The sequence below is a fragment of the Haliotis cracherodii genome, unplaced genomic scaffold (genome assembly GCF_022045235.1).
Source record: "Haliotis cracherodii isolate W230 unplaced genomic scaffold, xgHalCrac1.p SCAF_6, whole genome shotgun sequence".
Classification (NCBI taxonomy): Eukaryota; Metazoa; Mollusca; class Gastropoda; order Lepetellida; family Haliotidae; genus Haliotis; species Haliotis cracherodii.
Window position 1 is genome coordinate 24,277,208 of NW_027266319.1, and position 12,384 is coordinate 24,289,591.

At 42.3% G+C, this 12,384-nt stretch overlaps 1 pseudogene; it reads left to right on the forward strand.

The window, feature by feature from the left end:
• LOC139446322 (octapeptide-repeat protein T2-like) overlaps positions 1-12,384 on the forward strand; it is a 13,143-nt pseudogene continuing 759 nt past the window's right edge.

Here is a 12,384-nt window from a genome sequence, read left to right on the forward strand (position 1 = left end):
ATGGATTGGGTGATTGTCTTCATGCATTTGGGTGATTGTCTACGTGTATTGGGGTGATTGTCTACGTGTATTGGGGTGATTGTCTACATGTATTTGGGTGATTGTCTACATGGATTGGGGTGATTATCTACATGTCTACAATACCCCAATCCATGAAGACAATCAACCCAGTGCATATAGACAATCAATCAAATCCATGTAGAGAATCATCCCAATGCATGTAGACAATCACCCAAAACCATGTAGACAACCACCCCAATCCATGTAGACAAACATTCCCAATCCATGTAGATGATCACCCCAAATCCATGTTGTCAATCACGCCAATCAATGTAGACATTGGGACATTAGATCTGGAGAAAAAAGAGAGTATTTAACCCGGAGAGAAGAGAGCATGTGATAAGGAAAGAAGAGAGAGTAAGGTCAGGCGAGAAGGAGATTGAGATCAGGAAAGAAGGGAGATTGAGTTCAAGAGAGAAGGAGGTTGAGTTCAGGAGAGAAGGGAGATTGAAATCAGAAATGAAGAGAGACTAAGGTCTGGAGAGGAGATTGAGATCAGGAAAGAAGGAATATTGAAACGGGAAAGAAGGATATTGAGATCACGAGAGAAGGGAGATTGAGATCAGGAGAGAAGGGAGATTGAGATCAGAAACGAAGAGATCAGGAGGGATGAAGATTGAGATCAGAAATGAAGAGAGATTAAAGTCAGGAGAGGAAATTGAGATCAGGAAAGAAGGGAGATTGAGATCAGAAATGAAGAGAGATTGAAATCAGGAGAGAAGTAGATTGAGAGCAGGAAAGAAGAGAGATTGAGATCAGAAACGAAGAGAGATTGAGAGCGGGATACGAGGGTGATTGAGAGATCAGGAGAGAAGGAAGATTGAGTTCAGGAAGGAAGGGAGATTGAGATTAGAAACGAAGAGAGATTTAAGTCAGAAGAGGAGATTGAGATCAGGAAAGAAGGAAGATTGAAATCAGGAGAGAAGGAGATTGAGATCATAAACGAAGAGAGATTGAGGTGTAGAGAGAAAGGAGATTGAGATCTGGAGAAAAAGGAGATCGAGATCAGAAACGAAGAGAGATTGAGGTCAGGAAAGAAGAAGTTTGAGATCGGGAGAGAAGGAAGATTGAGATCCGGAGAGAAGGGTGATTGAGATCAGGAGAGAAGAGAGATTGAGATTGGGAAAGAAGGAAGATTGGGATCAGAAGAGAAGGGTGATTGAGATCGGGAAAATAGGAAGATTGAGTTCAGGAAAGAAGGGAAATGGAGATCAAGAAAGAAGAGAGATTGAGAGCAGGATATGGGGGAGATTAAGATCAGAAACGAAGAGGGATTGAGTTCAGGATCAAAGAGGAATTGAGATCAGGAAAGAATAGAGCTTGAGATCAGGAAAGAAAGAGATCGAGATCAGGAAAGAAGGGGATTGAGATCAGGAAAGAAGGGCGATTGAGATCAGGAGAGAAGGAGATTGAGATCAGAAACGAAGAGACATTGAGGTCAGGAAAGAAGGAGATTGAGATCAGGAGAGAAGGGGGGTTGAGATGAGGAGAGAAGGAGACTGAGATCAGGAGGGAAGGAGATTGAGATCAGGAGGGAAGGAGATTGAGATCAGGAGAGGGCAGATTGAGATCAGGAAAGAAGGGAGGTTGAGATCAGGAGAGAATGAGATTGAGATCAGGAGGGAAGGAGATTGAGATCAGGAGGGAAGGAGAGTGAGATCAGGAGGGAAGGAGATTGAGATCAGGAGAGAAGGAGATTGAGATCAGGAGAGGGCAGATTGGGATCAGGAGAGAAGGGAGATTGAGGTCAGGAGAGAAGGAGACTGAGATCAGGAGGGAAGGAGATTGAGATCAGAGGGAAGGAGAGTGAGATCAGGAGGGAAGGAGATTGGGATCAGGAGAGAAGGAGATTGAGATCAGGAGAGGGCAGGTTGGGATCAGGAGAGAAGGGAGGTTGAGATCAGGAGAGAATGAGACTGAGATCAGGAGGGAAGGAGATTGAGATCAGAAGGGAAGGAGACTGAGATCAGGAGGGAAGGAGATTGAGATCAGGAGGGAAGGAGATTGAGATCAGGAGAGGGCAGATTGAGATCAGGAGAGAAGGGAGGTTGAGATCAGGAGAGAAGGAGACTGAGATCAGGAGGGAAGGAGATTGAGATCAGGAGGGAAGGAGATTGAGATCAGGAGAGAAGGAGATTGAGATCAGGAGAGGGGAGATTGAGATTAGGAGAGAAGGAGATTGAGATCAGGAGAGAAGGAGATTGAGATCAGGAGAGAAGAGAGAATGAGTTCAGGAAAGAAGAGCGATTGAGATCAGAAACGACGAGAGATTGAGAGCAGGAAAGAAGAGAGATTGAAATCAGGAGAGTAGGGACCTGGAGATCAGGAAATCATGATCTGGTTTATATTTCCAGGGCCGACATTTAGCCTCACCAAAGAACCCAGCACTTGGCATGACCCACGCGACAGAACTGTCGGATTTCGACTCGCTGCGGTCTGTAACTATATGATGATATATTTTCCTTTCCATCTACCAGGTTACTTTAGTTTATCACATTCAGAGAAAAGTATCCACACATCCAGTCTTCCGGGTACGTCTCATTAGTCCTTGAACATGATGAATACTTATGTATATTACATGACCTCAGTGGGCTGAGCGGAGAGTGAACCTGACACCATCATCCAATCAGTGAACATGGCATTAAAACATTGCCCCCTTGTCACTGATGCATTCGTCAGGGTGACATCTTAGTACTTGGTACCGCGGGCAGCTACACTTAACGCTATATACTGGAACTAATGTCTTATATGTTTGAATATGTGCACGTACCGGGAAGTCAACTCAACATCAGTATTCATCACATGAGTGTATGCGTCAGTCGTCAAGTACTTAGTCAAACATATCCTATCCCCCCGTGAGATTTAAATACACATCCAGGCAATAGAAATAATTTGTTTGTCGAGCGCCACAATGCCAACTGCCATAAATTTGGAATGGCAAACTTTTTTTGATAAAGATCAAAACACGTTTTCAAAAATATAGAGATTGCATTAATATGTACAAAGTTTGTACAGTCACTGTGATATATTGCAAATTGTGGCTTTTGATCTGGGGTCTTATTGTTCTATGACTATCGCAGCAAATACTTCTTACATAGACTTACCGCTTTGATGGCTTTATGAAAAGGGGTCCATTTGTATACATTAGTAAAGTGATACAAAGCAAATATTGGTCGTTAAAGTGGTTGAGTTGGTTTGAAGCCGCTTCTGGCAATATTCCAGCATAATCAAGTGTACAACAATAACAGGCTTCACTCCTGTACCCATGTTGGGAATCGAACCCGCGACATCGGTGTGACGAACGAACGATCAAACCTCTTCACTACCCGCCGCTCCCGGGCCTTAAAACAGTATCCGTTTGACTCCACATAAAGCTGTTGCAGCGCAATGACATCGAGGAAAATGTATAAGCCAGCAATATATGAACAAATAAAACTGTGACATCGCGATCAGTCAAAAGAGTGATCAGTGTTAATCTGAACGAATGAACTGATTTTGATAAATGAGTTGCTAAAGCAATAGTTTCTCAAATACAAATAGGCATATATATATATTTATCATATAATGGGTAGGTTTCTCGGCAGGATAAAGCCAAAGGATAAAAACGATATCCGTTGGGGTCATATGCGGAAAGAGATGCAAATATCAAAGGTCAAGTAGGGACTACTTTCAGTGTTTATAAACAAACATGGCGCCGCACTTGTCATTCGGCGATCGAGTCGAACCATCCTGAATGTGGATAAACTACAGGGATAATTGCTATAATTATTTTTTAAAAACCAGTCTTATCTACTGAAAATTAGTGTCTATCTGCGACGTAACTAAGGCATTTTATAAGTTTTGGCAACTTTGGAGATATAAATTTCGAAACAATTTTGCGGGATCAGTAGCCATATCTATGCTTGTAGACCTCTGCGGCTTGAAACCTCCTCCACAAATAAAGATAGTTGGATTTAGGTGAAATATGTATGAATTGTTACCTCGTTTCGTTTTGGCGCTGTATGTACATCTGACTGAACTTCTTAACGTTTTGACAGAACAGGCCGACTGTCAGCAACGTCTGAACGTGGCCGTGACGTCTCATAGACTAGGGTTAGAGTAGCTTCCCTTTGACAAAGGGCAGTTACTCTAGCGGACAGACCGATGGATTGCCGCGAAAGGCAAGTAAAAACAATTGTTGTTTTGCGTATATGTTGCTTCGCCAATGTATAAGAAACAGATTTCACTTGGAACTCTATTGGCTACTGTCATTGTCCGACTGTCACATCACTTACCCTGTGACGTAATAAATATTAATGCGCGCATTCCAGGAAAACTCGCAATGTTTAGGTAATGTTTGTGAGTGAGGGGAAGCGATTTTCAAGAACAGAAATGAAGAATGACATTATATGATAAAGAGGTTATCATGCTTGTGTGTTTAGGGATGGTAAATATCCTGTATTAGGAATAAACACTATGTATTTAGCTCGCCAAGGCTCGCTAAATACAATGTTTATACCTAATGCAGGATATTTACCATCCCCAAACACACTCGCGTGATAACCTTTATCTATCTATCTATCTATCTATCTATCTATCTATATATATATATATATATATATATATACTGTCGAAACACATGTCTGAACGTGTTTCTCGAGACACTATGAAATCGACAACCAGGTTATAGATCAGGGCTCCGTGACATCTGCACCCGCCTTTCACCACGTGATTTGCCAGGTGCCTCGCTTAAATATGAACCAGTCAGAAAATCGCTGTCTGAAAAGGGGATTCCCCTACAGCTCATTGAGGCGGTGCTGCGTCATGTCAAGTTTTCAACACAAACGTCTAATTACCCTTAATCTATTAACGTGAATTAGCTTTTTGTAATCAGTTACACTGTCAAATCTGCATTTCTAACTGAGGTCTTGAGAAACTTTACCTATAATTTGTTCACTGTCTCCATGCATGAATGAATAACAGAACGAACGCGTAAACAATTAACGGCTGTGGCTATTAAAATTAAATGGATATATCATTCATGCGTAGCTATTTATTAGAATAGGAACGCCGAATACATAAAAAGATTTAGTGCATGGAAATATCTGAATTTAAATGAAAATACACATTTGACGTCATCAGCAAGTACCGATGCAGCCGACTAGTGTATTTCGCATGTACACAATTATGGCGTTCAACGCCATACCCTCAACCACTGTGTGTATGCGCTGCGCTGTATTTCCCTCCATGCACTTGTTATGTTTAATTGTCCTTGTCAGTGGTTTTCAATGGTATTATCTCTATACATTAAAAAACCTGTCGCCAATGCGTCTTTGAACGATCATCGTTCATGGATAAACATATCATTATGTGTCTTGAGCATAGTAAGCTAGTCATTATAACGCACAGGGCAGGTTTTCCGAAGAAGGTTCGGTGTGCAGTGAACACGACGCTGCAGTTATATCTCAGCGTGTCAGTTTAATGTTGGAGTAAAGCTCTCCGAGACGGAGATGTAGATGTTTTTTTGTACAATTATAGTGTTGGAGCTTCAGTTCCCCGTTAAAATAAGCTTTTTGTTACATGTCTCAGCTGTGGGATCGTCCCGTAAGAAATTTATAGCACACTTCTACATCTCCGATTGGCTATAAATTATAAAAATACATTAATATCTATATACCAGTCTCTTCCTTAATCACTTACACCTAAACGCGTATGCTTTATTTAATCGAAAGCGAACTCTGAGTGATGATATCAGACAGAAAACGAACACCGGTGGTGTTTTCGAGGGGGCCGCCATCTTGTTTTCCAAGGGGCGGTGGGTAGCCTAGTGGTTAAAGCGTTCGCTCGTCACGCCGAAGGCCCGGGTTCGATTCCCGACATGGGTACAATGTGTGAAGCCCATTTCTGGTGTCCCACGCCGTGATATTGCTGGAATATTGCTAAAAGCGGCGTAAAACCATACTCACTCGCTCACTCGCTCACTCTAGTTTTCCAAAACCCGCACCGGTTTGTGTTATCAATCTGGAATCCTTACTTCGGGTAACGGTTGATGGGGAAGGGTAACCGCAGCTAGAGTTTTGTGCTGTATCCCAGAGTATATGGAAATATACAACATCAACGCCAGAAAATAACCAGTCTCGATTATCCGCAATATCATGAAATCAGATCTTAGTTCTCTCTACCGCTAAACAAAGCGAGAACTAAGATCTGATGTTAATGAGATTGCAATTTTCCACTGGAACAGATTCCATAGGGCATAAGGGCCACATAGCAGTGAAACTACACGAATATAGGACCAATGAAAATCTGGGATAACATCAACTAAAGTCTTTTACGAGTGCTTGGTTAAAACAAAGGAACGTATTACTGGTTAGCAATAAATCTTCATTATAATTGTCCAGTTTGTAAAGGCGGAATAGAAATTCATTATCATGTTTGTGATGACGTGGGATAAATCTGAATTATGTGTAAAATGTCAATATTCATGTATTTAAAAAAATATCAACGGATAATACCAATGTAATTGAAGCCATCGATAAACTATACATTGTCGGATCGAATTTTCAATTAGTTCGTGTATATCTTAACAAATCCGTTTTCTCATTCGAAGTTTACAGTTGACCAAATCTATTCAAGATAACGAGTTCTGGCTTCAGTTGACATTACAGCTGTTTTGCATGCATCAAATTTCAGTATAGATGTACGGCTAAAACGTGTCAGCGACTTCAGAAGTGTCCGTCTGCCTGGCATCTAGTCATTATTGATTCTTCATCGAATTTTATTCCCCAGGAAGAGTCGAGACATACTATCCTAATAAGGAGTCGTCTCTCGGCAGTGATCGTCCCTTCCTGGAAAATAGTGGATGACACTCGAGCACACCGTGAGCTGTGCATTTGATGCGTCATTCGGGATTTTCATTCTAGATATGCGCATCCACGTAGGTGAGTATTTGATACCGTGATATATGCGTACACGGCTGTTAAAGATTACATTCACAACGCATGTGACGAGGATGTTGATAATCTCCCTCATTAAAGCTGTACATTCTAACATCTGACAGGATGGTGTCGTGAAAACAGAACATTCCTTGGGATTTTTTAGATGATAGCTCTTAAAATATATCAGAAGAAGAATGATTGTTTTACACTGAGAACAAACAATACCAGCCTTTGATGTTCAATTTTAACGCGATTATCAATTCTGAGCCATTTTTAGCATGCTAATATCCTTTTAAAGTTTGCGACTCAAATCTTTCTCGGGGGTGCCATCCCCACCCTCTAGACATCCCGCTTACCACTTAATTTGTATTGGCATCCAATTTAAGAACTCTTGAGTCATATCAGTGTACACAGTGGGTTAAAGTAAATAAGACTGGAATTATTCACAGAAATGTCACTCTTTTCAAGTAAAAAAGACAAAAATTACATTTCAACATTGAAATATTGGCATCCGGGTTCCAGATAAACATGTCATGGTATCCGCACTGCGTCATCTGGAGTGCCACTTAACAAGGCACGGCGTTCGGCGTACCAAAGGACGGTTATACCCCTCTTTAGCTGGTTCGGAGAAACTGTCGACAGTTAAGGACGGAGGGGCGGATGAACGGATGGACGGATGGACGGAGGGGCGGATGGACGGAGAGACCACGGACAACAACGTTATACCTCATAGGTTCATTTGGCCCGGTGAGATGAAAGGCACCGGGAAAAAATGTATATATTAGTAAAGGCAATACCAGGATGCTGTATCAACGTAGACATATAGTGACATTCCTTTGTGAACCAGAGCTTTTTGAAAGTACGTATTTGAAACATACACCATGAAGATCCCGGTCATTTGGACAATGTCACTGAAAGTGGACGGGGATTGCTAACATCGTGTTCTGTCTTTATAAACTCATTAAACCAATAATCTTCCTGTATGATATGGAATGCAGATACACGAAGTGTCATTATAATGATATAAAAATGAAATAGAATTACAACTTTGTTTTGTTGGTAAACGCCGCACTCGGCAATATTCCAGCTATATGACGGCGGCCTGTAAATAATCGAGTCTGGACCAGGCAATCCAGTGATTGACATCATGAGCATCGATCCACGCAATTGGGATACGATGACATGCATCAACCAAGTCAGCGAGCCTGACCACCCGATCCCTCTTGTCGCCTCTTACGGCAAGCATGGGTCGCTGAAGACCTATTCTACCCCGGATCTTCATGCGCTACAACTTTGTAAATATCAAACGGCATAGAAAGCTATATTCATACATCCGTGTTTTTTGTAACACAGACAAGTCGCATATCTTGTCCCGCCCACTCTAAGTATTGATTGTTCACAAACGGGCGTATATCCCTATTGACATTGACTATACGGTTACGATTAATCTGGAGGGACTAAAACAAACATGCCATAAACGCACAAGGGGTAGAGCTACACAGCAAGGATACCCGTATCATATACAGCGACATGGAATAATCATGTCTTATTTGTTTAATTTTAGACACCATCCAACACGGGTATATTCTTTCGCTCGACAGTTTACAAAGCAGTGAAGCCAGTCACATTTCCATTTTCAAAATTCTCTGATAGGGTACCTTATGGTACTTTTCACAAGTTCATTTGTTTGTTTGATTGTTTGTCCCATCCCGCATCCCAATTGCGTGGACCGATGCTCTTGGTGTCAATCACTGGATTGTCTGGTCCAGACTCGATTATTTACAGAGCGCCGTCATATAGTTGGAATATTGCTGAGTGCGGCGTTAAACAACACACAAAAACATGACGTGTCATCTTAGTGTAGATCCAGATTGTAGTCGTACGTCCCTTTGTAGAAATCCACAAGCATGGGAAGGCTGCAGACAAAACAAGGATCATTATCTGACCGATAAATAGATTCGAACACACGACTGTCGGATGCTGACGTCACCCTTCACTGCGAATTGCAGCGCTATAGACAACTAAGTAGCACGTGCATACTTTTGTATGAGAATGCGTGCAGTAAGTGCGCGGCACTCAGCAGATAAAAAGAACCTAGTTTAAGGCGGAGGTTTCGGTACATCCTCATCATCATGAACAGGAACTGATCATGCACAGTGTGACTAACTAAAGTACTCACGGAAATGATAAAAACCTGTTTTTCTTAATTTAAAAATCGACACAAAGTGTTACGTAGCTGTAAATACGAAATAACAAAACAACTGGAAAAGTTCTAGTCTGGATTTGCTAGTTTGATCTCAGTGAACAATACAAAATGTACTTTACAGGAGGTAATTTGTCGGCACTTTCAACATTCAAAAATAAAAATAAGTCCAAATTGACATAGCTGAAACAGACTATAGGCATTATGCACCTGTTCTCACCTGTCGTCAAGGTGTCATAGGTCACCTTGATCTACTTACACCTGGTTATACCCTTTTTCACAATAGTCTGTTTTATTCACATTTTTACACACTTTTACGTGTAAAAAGGCATAAAAACAATTGATACGCTGCATTTGTGCCACAGCCCAATTAGTACTAATTTAGTTGTTTGAATATTTACATATTTTGTATATTAACTGCATTCATTTAAGATCTGAGGTCGAAAAAAGTGTTTTTTTCATTTCCGTGAGTACTTTTTTAGCCGTATCTGTATATCTATACAATATTATGAGCTGTTTCGTGAAACAAAAATAGTTACATTTAGGACCTGTGGTACTGAACCGATGTAACACCGATCTTCCTGTGGTATTGTACCGATGAAACAGCGATCGTACTGATGTTGTATTTAGGTTACTGCTATTTTGGTGCGATGTTGCTGTATCACATCTAACTATGCTGGTATGTTACAGCACTGCTGCTGTTGCTGTGGCATTGCTGTGATGTTGAAAAGTTAGAGTGTACGATTTAGTCTCACCAAGACCGAGCAAACATACACTTTAGATGGAAAATCAGCAGTCACGCGGATGAACGCGTGTTTACCAACAGATATTTCATATAATTTATGCAATGATTTCAAAATCCTGTGAACAAAAAGGGGCTGTTTACCCCCGAGTCATGTTTCACCTCTCCCCGTCGTAAGTCACGGACACGTTATGCTGGTATACTCCAGCTGTAGAGATGGTCAGGGCTGGGATACTGGAAAATGCAAACTTCGATCTTTTTCTTTACATTTCATTTAAAGAGAAGAAAGCGGAGGCGTGACTGAACATGCCTTCAATCAGGATGAAGAGTATCGTCAATCCTCGAGAATAATAGTATTACAACATACCCCCCAAACGTGAACGTAACTCTAGATAAAGTAACTGGTGTCACTGTTTAGTATTTCAAGAGAGACTAGATGTCTGAGGTCAAACAACACACACACACACACACACACACACACACACACACACACACACACACGTTGGGATGTATGAGTGCCACGTTCTAAAATAAACTATCATCTATGGAGATTAAACTTTAGTCTACATAGTAAGAAGTGAGTGAGTATGGTTTTATGCCACCTTTTGGCAATATTTCAGCAATATAAGGAAGGGAAAACCAGAAATGTGCTTCAAACACTGTACCCATGTCGGGAATCGAACCCGGGTCTTCGGCATGACGGGCGAACGCATTAACCACTAGGCTACCCCACCGCCCATACGTAAGATGAAACTTACATCAACGGAATACACTCACATCTACGTAGAAGAAAGCATCATCGACTTTCGAATTATCGACTTAGGTAACAATACGATCTCGGGGAATCGACAATACTTCCGGGTCAGTTTTATATAACCTCTGGCTGAATTGATAATTGCCTGTGTGTTGGGACCAGGATATTCTCACCATTTCCGGGAACACCTAGTGTCTTCACTGATTTTTCTTATAATTTTCACGCTGTGTTGCCTGTTAAGTCTAGTGGAATCTGTTTCGTCAGGGAATCGAGCCTGGGTATTCTCCGACATAGAGGTTGAATATTTCCATGAGTGATACTTGCTGTTTTAACTGAAACTCTATATCAATTACAATGTGCACACTGGACTGTGTTACAACAAAAACCTCTCTTCTATAGCTTTACATTTAACGACTTGTTTCACAAACTGCAATTCTAATTCTGGTTGTAACACTATACCAACCGATGAGACATCCTCTATGAAACCCGTCGACAGTGAATGTAGTTTTGATCCCGACGCTGACCCGGTACTGAATACCTCACCACAGTATTATGTCTCTTACCGCGGCTAAAGAAACAAATAAATTACACAAAACCTGACAGTGCATATCATCAACAATGGCAATCTCGCGGAGGTACGTACACAGGAATGGATCGGGCGGGAGTTGGAGGGTATGGCAGTCCACACACCATTCAGCGCGTCCTGGGTAATACAATACAATTGGGCAATTGCTCTAGCGTGGGTGGTTTCAAAGAGATAATTTCTTCCGATGTTTCTCATAAAACATGTCATCACGACTCCCACAAGTGGTGAGTGAGTATGGTTTTATAAATATTCCAGCAATATCACGACGGGGGACAACGGAGATGGGCTTCACACACTCTACATTAGATCGGGAATCGAACCCGGGTCTTCTAGCGAACACTTTAACCATTAGGCTACAGAGAGGAGAAAGGGGGGGTGAAGGGGGTCGTCCGGCATCATCTTATCAAACCTTATGTAAGGAAGGGGAGAGAGAGAAGGAAGGGGAGAGTGAGGGGAAGGGGAGAGAGAAGGAAGGGGAGAGAGAGAAGGAAGGGGAGAGAGAAGGAAGGAGAGAGAGAAGGAAGGGGAGAGAGAAGGAAGGAGAGAGAGAAGGAAGGGGAGAGAGAGAAGGAAGGGGAGAGAGAAGGAAGGGGAGAGAGAAGGAAGGAGAGAGAGAAGGAAGGGGAGAGTGAGAGGAAGGGGAGAGAGAGAAGGAAGGGGAGAGAGAGAAGGAAGGGGAGAGAGAAGGAAGGGGAGAGAGAGAAGGAAGGGGAGAGAGAGAAGGAAGGGGAGAGAGAAGGAAGGGGAGAGAGAGAAGGAAGAGAGAGAAGGAAGGGGAGAGAGAAGGAAGGGGAGAGAGAGAAGGAAGGGGAGAGAGAGAAGGAAGGGGAGAGTGAGAGGAAGGGGAGAGTGAGAGGAAGGGGAGAGAGAAGGAAGGGGAGAGAGAGAAGGAAGGGGAGAGAGAAGGAAGGGGAGAGAGAGAAGGAAGGGGAGAGTGAGAGGAAGGGGAGAGTGAGAGGAAGGGGAGAGAGTAGGAAGGGGATAGAGCGAAGAAAGGGGAGAGGGAGAAGGAAGGGAAGAGAGAGAAGGAAGGGGAGAGAGAAGGAAGGGGACAGAGAGAGGAAGAGAGAAGGGGAGAGGGAGAAGGGAGGAGAGAGAGAGAGAGAGAGAGAGAGAGAGAGA